Below are 13,892 nucleotides of genomic sequence, written 5' to 3' on the forward strand. Positions count from 1 at the left end.
CATAGTGAGCTATGTAGATCGTGGAATAAACCATATTCGTCTTTTTAACCCCCATGTTCACACATATTCAAATATAAAGGGGCTGAAAGATTTTGGTTATGGGTCGATGCCCCCATCTGTCTCCTGGGTCAGCATCGTCCCTGAAGGATCCTGTGTTGCCGAATAAACCACTAAAAACCACATCCAATTTAGTGGGTAAGGCTTATACGACAGCAGGTCAAGCTGGAGCCTGTCTGCACACGATGGCAGTGCTCCAAGCCTATCAAGCAGATCTGCTGGGGGATATCGATAGGAGTGAGGGAGTTAGTCCCGATGAAATTCGAGAACTTCGTCGGGCTACAGATCTTTCTCTCAGAGCTACGAAGGAGACCGCCCGTGCTATTGGGCAGTCTATGGCAGCCCTCGTAGCTACTGAGAGACATCTTTGGTTAAATCTTGCAGAGATTAAAGATAAAGAGCGGGCTTTTCTTTTAGATGCCCCTGTGTCTCCCTCTGGTCTCTTCGGTGACTCGGTGAATACGGTTGTTGAAAGATTTATAGAAAATAAAAAACAATCTGAGGCTTTTAAAAAATTCCTTCCTCGCCGAGTCCATCCCCCTGGGGATGCTGGGCGTGAGCATCCCCAGCCAAGCTCCTCGCACCGTGTGCAACAGAAAATAAGTGTTGCATCTCGTGCTCCCCAGAAATCTTGGGGACCGAGCCAACACTCTAAGCCGGATCTGAGGACTGTACTTACGGCTAAGAAGGCTTTGGCTAAAAAAAAAAAAAAAAAAGGTCCTGATGCTATGCACGTCAGACCATCGAGGACAACCCCAACTGAGGTGGAGCGGTGTACACCTCAGAATATGGTGCCCGCTCCACTTCGGGGTCCTCATGGGACCAGTCTGCCAACCCCGCCACCCTTGGTGCTTCGGGGCGCAGTGGTATTCAGCGGAAGTTCGGCGCAATGTCGACTCGACGTTGCGTCGGACGTGAGCCCTCTGAGGGGGGTTCAAAAACAGTCAGTTCAGTTGTTTCCTGCCAATATGCTTCAGGTCGCTGAAGTGGCTCTTCCTTTAGCAGGGTGGAGCGGTGTACACCTCAGAATACGGTGCCCGCTCCACTTCGGGGTCCTCATGGGACCAGTCTGCCAACCCCACCACCCTTGGTGCTTCGGGGCGCAGTGGTATCTAGCAAAAGTTTGGCGCAATGTCGACTCGACGTTGCGTCGGACATGAGCCCTCTGAGGGGGGTTCAAAAACAGTCAGTTCGGTTGTTTCCTGCCAATATGCTTCAGGTCGCCGGAGTGGCTGTTCCTTTAACACCAGAGGCCAGTCTCGAGAGACTGGTACCCTTAGTACGGTCTAGCTCTGTCACCCCGCACGTTCACGAAGTGCGTAGATGCAGCTCTGGCCCCGCTCAGGCTGCAGGGCATACGCATTCTGCACTACATTGACGACTGGCTGATTCTGGCAGAATCAGAGCAGTCTGCGGTTCGGCATCGAGATGTCGTTCTCGCTCATATGAAGAAATTGGGGTTGAGACTCAATGCCAAGAAGAGTGTGCTTTCTCCATTACAGAGAACCACTTTCCTTGGTGTGGTATGGGATTCAGTCACGATGCGGGCCACACTATCGCCTGTTCGTGTAGCTGCTATCATCACAGCCACAAAAGAGTTGAAGCTAGGCCAGTCACGCACTGTGAAACAGTTCGAGAGACTGTTAGGCCTCACGGCAGCAGCGTCCAATGTGATCCCCTTTGGCCTGCTGTACATGAGACCTTTGCAGTGGTGGCTCAGGACCAGAGGGTTCTCCCAAGGGGAACCCACTTCGTATGATCAAGATTACGCGGCGGTGCATCCGCGCCTTGATTATATGGAGGAAACATTGGTTCCTGTCCCAGGGTCCAGTGCTGGGAGCTCTTTGCCATCGAGTTGCTATCTCGACAGACGCTTCTCTCACCGGCTGGGGAGTGGTAATGGAAGGCCGCTCAGCTCAGGGTCTGTGGAGGAACCATCATCTCTCTTGGCACATAAATTGCCTGGAGATGATGGCCGTCTTCAATGCGTTGAGACATTTCCTCCCAGATCTGAGGGGCCATCATGTGCTTGTCCATACAGACAACACATCGGTGGTCTCTTATTTAAATTGACAGGGGGGTCTGTGCTCACGTCCACTCTGCAAACTGGCGCACCAGATCCTCTTGTGGTCCCTGGGTAAAATACTCTCCCTGAGGGCAGTGTATATCCCAGGGTACCAGAATATAGGAGCAGACACCCTGTCGAGGCAGGTGCTGAGGCCAGGGGAATGGAGACTCCACCCCGAGGCGGTGGAGCTCATTTGGGAATTTTACGGCCAAGCAGAAGTGGATCTGTTTGCGTCTCAGCTTACGACGCACTGTCCACTTTGGTTCTCCCTCACGCAACCAGCCCCCTTTGGGTTGGACGCTATGGTACAGACGTGGCCGAGGCTACATCTGTACGCATTTCCCCCTGTTGCTCTGCTCCCAGGAGTTCTGGAGAGAGTCCGCCAGGACGGAGTAAGTCTATTATTAGTAGCTCCACGCTGGCCGAGTCAAATTTGGTTTGCGGACCTAATTCATCTCCTCGACGGCCCTCTTTTCGAGGTACCCGTCAGGAGAGACCTTCCGTCTCAGGCAGGGGGCACAACATTTCACCCCCGACAGGAGATTTGGAACCTATGGGTTTGGCCACTGAGGGGGCCCAACTTTTAGAGAGTGGTCTCTCGACTGAGGTCGGTGAGACCATTCTTAGCTCCAGAGCTCCAGCCACGAGGAAATTATATACACTTAAGTGGAAAGTTTTCACGTCTTGGTGTCACCAGCATCAGCGAGATCCAGTTAACTGTTCAGTCAACACAGTACTTGAGTTTCTCCAGTATCGTTTTACATCAGGTTCATGTCCTTCTACCTTAAAGGTTTACATGGCGGCCATTGCGGCTTTCCACGCCCCTGTGGGTAGGACATCTTTGGGTCGAGACCCCCTGATTATTCGTTTCCTTCGTGGCGAGCACTGGACACTTATGTCCAGTTGCCCCGTGGAGAAGATCTAATCAGTAAGTGGATAGCTGAGGCTATTTCTCTTGCATATGAATCCTCTGGCCAGCCGTGCCCTTCGGTGGTCAGAGCTCACTCTACTCGAAGTATGGCGGCCTCTAAAGCCCTCGTATCAGGAGTTTCCCTTCAGGAGGTTTCTGATGCGGCAGGTTGGTCCTCGCCGCTAACTTTTGTGAGGTTTTATAGCTTGGACCTGGAAGCTGCCCCAGGATCCCAGGTGCTTTTTACTGATTTGCCGACAGTTTTTATCATCTGGCATTTTGTAATTATGGCGTATTGGGTATTATCGTTCCCAAAGCGTCATTGACACATCGCGAGTTCCCTCGTAAGGGAAAGTCTCAGGTTACGACTGTAACCCTAGTTCCCTGAGAAGGGAACGAGACGATGCGTCGCCCTGCCATACTTCCTGCATCCCTGCGATCGACTTTGCTTCGGCTCTAAAAGCTAACGCGAGTAACGCACCGGATGTGCTTATATCCTTTCCTGGTCATGACGTCACCCGCCCGTGGCGTTCATTCATTCCATTGGACTAGTTGACATACGTGCTTCAGGGGCGTTCACGCAAAGGCGTTCCCAAAGCGTCATCGACGCATCGTCTCGTTCCCTTCTCAGGGAACTAGGGTTACAGTCGTAACCTGAGACGTTTCACAGACATATATTCTTTCTTTCATTTTTACTGCCATGCCAGCTTCTATGGCTATATTCAAGTGGGAACCAGATTTAGTTATTTAAAATAGAGTTAAATAAAACATTAAAACCTTAAAACTAAATTTGGATTGACTTGGTTAAAAACCTTTTCAAAAGCATCAACTGAATAATACAGGTTCCTCAAATGTGTAGAAGTATGACAGTCTAGTAAAATATGTTTAATGGATAGTGGGCTCTGACAAGATGAGCACTTTGGTGAATTTTCTCCTGATAGTAATAATTGGTGTGTGAGTCTTGTATGTCCTATCTGGCATTGTGTGTAAATAACTTGATCCCAGCTATTATTAAAAGGGAACACATATCTTATTCCAACAACAAAATTCCCACTCTGACTGCCATTTGTTTTTTATGTATACATTCAGAGTTGCTTTCAGCTCTGTGGAAGGTATAGGGCATTTTACTGGTTTGGTAGATAGTGCTTCTCTGGCAGCTCTGTCTGCTTGCTCATTACCTGAGATTCCGGAGTGTCCAGGTACCCAACAGAAAATAATTTTAAAACTCTGCTTCAAGAGATGACAGTTTGATAAAAATTTTCACGATTGTTGGGTGATCAGTTTTAGTAGCTTCCAATGCTTCAAGACATGATTTGAGTCAGATATTATTAAAAATGTTTTTGTGGCGGTTAAAGGGCTAATGGAGTAGACGTGTTGTCTCTTGCTCCCGTACCTTTCAGTTTAACCCAACATTCTAAGCCCATTTGATCGTTTATTTCGTTTCAAAACGAACAAATCTATCACGCACGCTATAATTTGTCTAAACATGACTTCTAAATCGGCTAAGCAGAGCAAAAAAGAAACGAAAACGGACTCTGCAGATGACGCTGCTAGCGAGCTTAACATGGCGGCGATGGCCAGGCTTCTGGAACAACATCGCCAGGCTTTATCGGGCGAATTCAAAACAGCATCTCGACACTCGAGGAGAAGATTGATCGCATTCAGACCACGCTGTCGGATCACAAACATAAAATTGCCTCGCTCGCTAGACGAACCAGCTAGACGAACTGGTGCGAGTGTAACGTGAAGTTACAAGATAAAGTTGTGGACCTTGAGTCACGCAGCCGCCGAAACAATATTCGGATCGTGGGCTTACCGGAATCGCTCGAAGGGCCGCCTCCTTCAGTTTTTTTCGCACAAGTACTCACCGACATTCTGGGACAAGACATTTTACCTACTCCACCGGAGATTGACCGGGCACACAGAGTTCTCGTTAGTAAACCATCGACCGGGAAGAAACCAAGGCCAGTCATCATCCGGCTCCACCGCTACCGTCAAAAAGAGTTGATCGTCCGTGAGGCTCGAGCCAAAAGAGGCAAACTGGTTTACCAAGGCAACCCAGTCGCCATCTACGAGGATTACACGCCTGAAGTGGTCACTGAACGTGCTAAATACCGGTCCGTAATGGCAGAACTATATAACCTTGGATATAAACCAACTTTGTTTTTCCCTGCACGGCTCTCTATCTGGACCAAAGACGGAGGTAAGAAGATGTTATCTTCGGTGACGGAGGCCGAGAACTTTGTTGCAGCTGCTCGCTCCTCGGATCATGTGCCATAACTTGTCCGACAATCAACCAGCCGGTGGCCAGGGTTAATATTGCTGTTGGCAGTTTTCTAGCGGTTAAATCGATGCAAGTTGCAGGAACTATTTCAATTGTTTCCCCTTTGTATTGTATTTTATTTTATTTTTTTCCTTCTCTCGGTCACATCAGAGAGTCGGAAAGCATACTAGTTCTTCTAACCGCCCAATAGGTCCAACTATTGGTAACTGTCTGTTTGACGTTTTGGCTGAAGACATGCATATTGCATTGATTACTCCGATGACTTGCCGTATTTATGCATGCAAGCCTGAATATACAGATGCATTGTTATTATTTTTCACAGTTTTGATAGTTTTGTTGTTCTGTTTTCAGGTTAAACTATATCATGTTACATTCGTCTCTTTTACTCTCTGGAATTAGTTGAGGGCCAACTTTTATATGTCCACGTGTACGCTGAGACTAGCCTATTTATTTATCTTCAGGTTTTTTTTTTTTTTTTTCCCCATACTATCGTATTGCAAAATAACTTGGTTGCTTCGTAGCTGGCAATTGCACCTTAAAAACTATTATTATTATTTTCTTATATAGAATTATTTTATTCAATTTATTTTTATTTATTTATTTTGGTGTGTTGGGGCTCTTCCCTTTTGTACTTTTATGCTATAAAAAGTTATGTTTTGAATCTGTTCAAGTTTTATAGGGCTTACTATTGGAACTGCGGAATGAGATCCAGAAGGATAGAAGTGGTAGCGGAAGTCGAGACTAAGTGCTCAGGCAAGTCAGATGTTGAAGGTGGGTGGTTAGTTGTGGGACGGGGGGTGTTGGGGAATTTGGTCTCCCTTTACTTTTACTTTTAATTTTTTTTTTTTTCTGTATTTATTTTTTCTTTTCTTTTCTTTTCTTTTTCATTTTCTCTCCTATGTTTGGATCCAGGATGCTTTCTACCAGTTCAGTTCTGTCCTGTTTCGTTAACCTCTCAGAATGGTTAATACTAACATGTTAGGGGATGGGAACCTGCGCCTAGTATCCTGGAACACCAAGGGGATGAACAGTGCCATCAAAGCTAGTAAAATTTTAGCGCATTTACGGGATCTTAAGGCAGATATTATGTTTCTACAAGAAACGCACCTGTGAAAGGCAGATATACTCCCTATCAAGAGATCATGGATGGGTCACCTGTTTCACTCTAAATTCTCTCAGAGAGCCCGCGGGGCTGCTATCATTATTCATAAAAGAGTTATGTTTGAACACACTGAGACTATTATAGATCCAAATGGCCGTTTTGTTATAGTCTCGGGCAAGCTCCGTAACATACCAGTAATTTTAGCTTCCATATACGCCCCCAACTGGGACAATGATGAGTTTTTCGTTAAGTTTTTTTCAAGCTTACCCAAAGTAGATGAACATCATATAATTATCGGAGGGGATTTTAACTTGGTTCAAGATGTATCCATGGACAGGTCTTCCTCTAAACAGTCTACTCTAACAAAATCAGCCAATGTGGTGCTAAACAACGCCTCACAACTGGGACTCTCGGATCCTTGGAGATTTAAAAATGTTCATCATACATTTTCTAGAATTGATTTCTTTTTGGTAGACAATAAATTGTTACACTCTATTACAACGTGCACTTATCACACATTAGTGGTCTCTGATCATGCCCCAGTATCTATTGACATAACTTTGTCACCTAACAGACCGTCGCCCCCACCCTGGAGATTCAACTCTTCTAGACTATCAGATAGCACATTCAAAGATTTCCTTTCTTCGCAGATACATTTTTACTTCGAACTCAATCAGACTCCAGGCATTAGCAGTCACACCTTGTGGGAGGCTTTAAAAGCATTCATTCATGGCCAGGTAATTTCATATTCCTCACATGTGGGGAAAGCCAAAAAACTTAGACTAGCTACAATAGCCGACGAACTGTCTAAGTTAGATGTCTCCTATGCCTCTTCACCTTCGCCTGCCCTCTATGCTAAAAGAGTTCAATTACATTCAGAATTCAACCTTCAGTTGACAGATCTAACAGAGAGACAGCTTAGGCAATGTAGACAGCTTTTTTTTGAGCATGGAGACAAGGCTGGTAAACTCTTGGCCTACCAGGCTCGATCGGCTAGCACTTCAAGGTGGATTTCTGGTATCGGATCCCCAACAGGTGAATTGGTAATGGAACCGGCTGAAATTAACCTGGTTTTCTCAGACTATTATGCTAGACTGTACACTTCAGAAAGCCCTCCCAATAATAGTACAAACTTAAATCTTCTCAACTCGCTTGAATACCCCACAATTGATAAACTCTGCTAAGAATCTAGGTGACCCAATCACAGAATCAGAGATACAGGTAGCAATTAATTCTATGAAACCGGGAAAATCTCCTGGCCCTGATGGCTTTACTGTTGAGTTTTATAAAGCTTTTGCTCCCCTTTTAGTTCTACTTTAGCAAAGCTTTTCAATGACTCCTTTAAAGTGGGCTGCCTCCCTCCTACTTTATCCGAGGCCTCTATTTCTTTGCTCTTTAAAAAGGATAAAGATCCCACCTTTTGTGGTATTTATAGACCAATATCACTTCTGAACGTAGATTTAAAAATTCTTGCTAAAGTTTTATGTTTTCGCCTTGAACGGGTATTACCATGTTTAATTTTTCATGACCAGACAGGCTTCACACCAGGAAGACACTCTTTCTTTAACACTAGAAGGCTTCTCAACATTCTCTTTTCCCGCCCATCAGATTTACCCGAAATTATTGTGTCTCTGGATGCTGAGAAGGCCTTCGATAGGGTGGAATTGGGTTACCTGTTTTTTATTTTTGAAAAGTTTGGGTTCGATTCTAATTTTATCTCCTGGATCCGACTTCTTTACTCCTCTCCTATGGCATCAGTACATACTAATGGCATACGATCACCCTATTTCTCGCTTCAGCGTGGGACACGACAGGGATGCTCCCTTTCTCCCTTGATTTTTAATCTAGCCATAGAACCTTTAGCAAACTGGCTCCGCAGCCACAATGGCTTTGAGGGAATTTCTCGCCAGGGTTTAGTTCACAAGCTCTCTCTATGCTGACGACCCTTTATTGTATGTCTCAAACCCTGCTTCCTCTCTTCCCCCAGTTTTAGATATCCTAGACAAATTTAGTCAATTATCTGGCTACAAGTTTTTTTTTGTTAACTCTGAAGCTAAAAAACTCCCACTGTCACTCGTAGCCTACAAGATTGCGCCTGACGGTTTCAAATACTTGGGGGTCTTCTTTTCAAATACATATAATAATCTATTTGCAAAAAATTTCAACCGCTTTTGGACAAGTCTAAACTAGATATGTCTAGGTGGGCTTCTCTCCCTTTATCCCTTGTAGGTCGCATAAACTTGGTCAAAATGGTTATTCTGCCCAAATTTATGTACCTCTTTCAACACTTACCAATTTGTATTAGTAAATCTTTCTTTACTGGCTTCGACAGTCTTTTGCGTTCATTTCTATGGGGGAATAAACCCGCTCGCCTTAAGAAATCAATTCTACAACTTCCTAAAGCTAAAGGAGGCCTTGCACTTCCCAACTTTCAACAGTATTATTGGGCCTGTAACATCAACAAGCTTCTTTTTTGGAACAAAGATATCCACTCTGACAGCCCTCCCTGGGTGCATACGGAAACGTCATCAATGAAAAGCTCTCTCTATTCGGTCGTCTGTTCTCAGCTTCCCTTAGTTGTAAACAGAGTTTCAGATAATCCAGTAGTCACTAGCTTCCTTAAAATTTGGGTCCAATTTAGGAAACATTACGGTTTACACAGAGGCTCCACTTATATGCCCATCCTCAATAATTATTATTTTCCCCCATCTAGTTCAGACCCTGCATTTCGCCTCTGGTCATCTAATGGCCTTCTCAAGATTGGTGACCTCTATGAGGAGGGTGTATTTGTCTCTTTCTCCTCTTTATATAAAAAGTATAACCTACCCAGTCATCACCTATTTCGGTTCTTTCAAATCAGACACTTCATACAGAAGCAGTTCCCCTACTTTCCCAATCGTCCCCCTGAAACAAAAATTTATCACTTTCTTGCTTTAAAGGCCAGCCACAGGCATTTAATCTCAGTCATTTATAATTTAATAAATTCTATTAATTCAGACCTTATTGACACTCTCAAAGATACCTGGGAGCAAGACCTTGGTGTTACTATTACAGAGGATCTATGGCATAACATCTTGAACCAGGTACATACCTCTTCCATATGTGCCAGGCATGGCTTAATTCAATGTAAAATACTATTCCGAGCGCACTTAACCAACGCCAAATTGGCAAAAATGTTTCCAGACAAGAGTGCTGCCTGTAATCGTTGTAAACAATCACCTGCCAACCATCTACACATGTTTTGGACTTGCCCGCAGCTGGTAACCTTTTGGTCTAATGTATTTCAGACACTTAAAAAAGCTCTCAACACTAATATTGACCCTGATCCAATTATAGCCGTATTTGGGGTCTCCCCTATGCCTGATTTGGTTGCCCGAGATCGTAAAGTCATCGCTTTTACTACAGTCCTGGCCAGACGGGCCATCCTTCTTAAGTGGAGGCATGCTTCTCCTCCAACACATGACAGGTGGATACAGGACATTTTCTACTGTATTGGACTTGAAAAGTTAAGATACTCACTCTCTGGTTCACTTAAATCCTTTTACAAGACTTGGGATCCCTTTTTAAATTACATTAAGGGTTTACCTTGTGCACCTGTAACTGGCACTGGTACATAATTTTCGCTTATCAGAAGGATCTTTGTAGGGAGAATGTAATTATTATTATTTATATATATATATATATATATATATATATATATATATATATATATAAACTTTTTTTTTTTTGAGCTATTGGATTGAGGGGGGATCATGTAAGGGATTAATAATGGACAATATTTTACTGTCCACTGTTTATGATGTCTTATTTTGTACTGTCACTGAAAACCAATAAAAACATTTGGATTAAAAATGTTTTTGTGGAGCCGTCTCAATAAACTTCAGTGCCAGTCGTATAGCGTTTGCCTCTGCAGAGAAGACTGAACTTTGGTAAGGGATGTGGATACCCTGACACAGTTGGTTTTTTGCAAATGCTGCTACCACTTTATTTTCCTCCTGGGAGGAGACAGAGGGGATATCAAGGGAGATTTACTCCAGTGTTGGACTTACTGCTTTAAATTGAAAACGGAGGCAATTTTTGTCAATGTGGTGTCAATATTTTCTATTGAAAGTCAAAACATTTTAGTTACGAAGCATTTATTTGTAGGAGTAATGCTAGTTATTTCTGGAAAAAAAATGACATGACCGTCTTTGTTCATCGGACAGGCAGCTAGCCTCTATTTGTAAGCAAATTTATGTGAAACTTGCTAAATAAACATTAGCTAGCACTTTTATTTTTTTTAAGCTGTTTTTTTTATAAACCGTCTGAATGCCTGGATGCTTGCTTTATGTTCCACCTCTGTTTGTGGTGGCACAGGAAAATGAATACTGAAGCAACATCACCTGACACTCGAAAATAAGCTGTAGAACAAGAGTGAAAAGAACTTTGTAATTATTTTGAATTCATTGCATATTGCACCGCTCGCTTTCAACATAGATGTTGAATACACTGCTAATGATGAAAAATGTCATGTTAATAAGTAGGCGAATGTGAATTTGATTTGTACAAAATAGCAATAATGTAATTTGGCTGAACTGTTCTGTGTGTGTTTTGGAAGTGTAGCCAACATATAGAATATGGCATGAATAGCATATGTCAGGAATCACCGTCATTGTTATAGCATCTGCACTAATAAGACCCATTTGCCACACAGCTGGTATTGGTAGATTTAACATTTTCACGAATCGCATATACTCTGAAAGCAAATGACTGTTTATAATTTCCAAAGTGTAACCCCTGAGGCCAAAAATGATCTAAGGATGATCTTACATGAACAAGATCACCATTGAAGATCTAACTGGAGGAATGGTCCCCTGTCTCTCCATGAAAGGGCTTACTGGACAGAGTAACTTGGTTGATTTAAATCAGCTGTTAATAAGTTTGAATATTGAATATGCCATATTATTTACTGTACTTGAATTAATAATTTAAGCAGTAATTCAGCAATAATTTTATATATTCCATACCAAGATATAAGACATCCATTTAAAATGTGTTTTTATTTGCCTTACCTTAACAAACATTATTACAATACAAAATAAATACAACATAATGCTTAAAAGAAACTGGAGTGCAGCTCATATCCACCATTGAAATCTGCTACTTTGAAGAACCACACGGTTGCTTGCTTTGTGACGTCACAGTAATTTAATATTTTAATGGACATTAATAATCACAATTACATTATCAAAGGCAATAATCCACAATTATGATTTTTGCTAAAATCATGCAGCCCTAAACTGGGTATATATTATAATGTGTATGTATTGTTTGTTTTTATTTCTCATATGACTGATACTCACAGTAACACTAACGCTGTTACTCTTATTATTTTGGGTATGGCTGGCCATTCTCGCACTGGTCCCAAGTCTGCTAGAATGCGTAAACTCTTCCCTGACTGTGTCCGTGTGTTCAGACCAGAGGCGGCGAGAGCATAAAAATTTGCTCTGGCTGCCCTGCCAACAACGCTATTGAAGATTTGTGGACGCTCTGATGTAGTTGAAATAGGCGGCAATGTTCGTTCTTAATGCTTGGTTTTGAGAACTATATTTAAAAGGGCCGCAAATCATCCAAACATGTCGATCGGTATCTTTTTGCCGACATATCACAAGTAGGGTTGCAATGGTATGACATTTTCACGGTATGATAACAGTCTCAGAAAATATCACGGTTTCACGGTATACGGTATTACACAATTACTATTATCAGTGAAAACAGAAGGGTTATTTTATTTATTTATTTTGAGCAAACATTTTATAATAATTGAAACTCGAAACCATTTATTTTATTGAAGTATGTGTAAAAAAAAGTCTCCCTTTTGAAAATAAAATAAATAGAAAAAATAAGAAAGCTAACTGAATTATAATAATAAATCGAATTATTAAACATGATAAATTCTATTTAATTATGTTAAATTATGTTAAATTAACTACTAAATAAAAAATAACATCAGCTGTGTGAGCTTTTAAAGCAGTGGTCTCAAACTCGTGGCTCGCGGGCCTGGGGTGATATTTTGTGGCCCCATACTTGACATTAAAGTTTAATGTTAGTGCGGCCCGTCATGGCGTGTGCCGCGTTTTTTCATTTTTTTTTTATATCCCTTATGGGCTACCATAGATAGTCTTGTGACAGCTTACGGCGTGTTTGTTGTCAATAGTTGTCATAGACTACCGCGAAGTACAAACATACTGGGGAAGTATCCACAATCCACATTAGTCACATTAGTCACATTAGTCAAAATATATGCCATCACCCAGTTCCAGTCATGTCTCTCTCAAAACGTGCCGTGAAGAGAAAGGTTGGCGAAGAGCACAGGCATTTTCAGGAAAAGTGGGAGACGGAATATATTTTTTTGTCGAGCACAGGGGAACCCCTACGTGTCTCATATGCACAGAGAAAGTTGCGGTGTACAAGGAATATAACATCCGATGTCATTACTCAACTAGACATGCTGAGGAGTATACAAAATACCATGGAGATGAGAGAAAGAACCGGGTCGCCAATCTTAAAAAATGTCTATTGAGGCAACAAGATTTATTCAAGAAAGCAAAGAAAGAGAATGAAGCAGCCGTCGAAGCTAGCTACGTGGTGAGTGAGATGATTGCGAAGGCCGGTAAGCCGTTCAAGGAAGGCGAGTTCATCAAAAAGTGCATGTTACTAGCTGCAAGTAAATTCTGTCCAGAAAAGAAGGGTCAGTTTAGCAACATCAGCCTTTCAGCTAACAGTGGCAGAGCGCATTTCTGACCTTTCAGAAAACATTTATGATCAGTGAGAAAGCCAAACATTTTTGTGCATACTCAGTCGCTCTTGATGAGAGCACGGACAACACTGACACCGCGCAGGTCGCAATATATGTCCGTGGTGTTGACGACAATTTTGAAGTGATCGAGGAGTGATTCCGCTGTGATTCCAATGCATGGTCAGACCACCGCTCAGGAGATATTCCGCCAGCTGTGTGGTGCTATTGAGGATGCAGGTTTGCCATGGAAGAGGTTTACTGGAATAACGACCGACGGTGCGCCATCAATGACAGGAAGGAAAAATGGACTGGTAGCACTTGTTCAAAGGAAACTGGAAGAGGAGAATGTGGAGGAGGCCATTGCTCTGCACTGCATTATCCATCAGCAGGCTCTTTGCGGCAAATGCCTGAGGTTTGTCAATGTGATGTCTGTTGTTGTGAAATGCATCAATCATATCAGAGCTAGGGGATTCCGCGCCTTTTTGGAGGAAATAGAGTCAGAATATGAGGATGTGCTCTACTTCACAGAGGTACGTTGGCTCAGTAGGGGAAACGTCTTGAAGAGGTTTTTTGAGTTGAAAGCAGAAGTGAAAACTGTGTTAAGTGACCCCAAATTGCTCATGGACTTAGCTTTTCTTGTTGACATCACACAGGAGCTGAATGTACTGAACAAGAAGTTACAAGGCCAGGGGC

General features: G+C 42.9%; 1 pseudogene; it reads right to left on the minus strand.

Moving 5' to 3' along the window:
• The window catches only part of LOC127654565 (mitogen-activated protein kinase kinase kinase kinase 4-like), a 58,538-nt pseudogene that overhangs the window by 25,979 nt on the left and 18,667 nt on the right, over positions 1-13,892 (minus strand).

The sequence above is a fragment of the Xyrauchen texanus genome, chromosome 14, assembly GCF_025860055.1.
Source record: "Xyrauchen texanus isolate HMW12.3.18 chromosome 14, RBS_HiC_50CHRs, whole genome shotgun sequence".
Classification (NCBI taxonomy): domain Eukaryota; kingdom Metazoa; phylum Chordata; class Actinopteri; order Cypriniformes; family Catostomidae; genus Xyrauchen; species Xyrauchen texanus.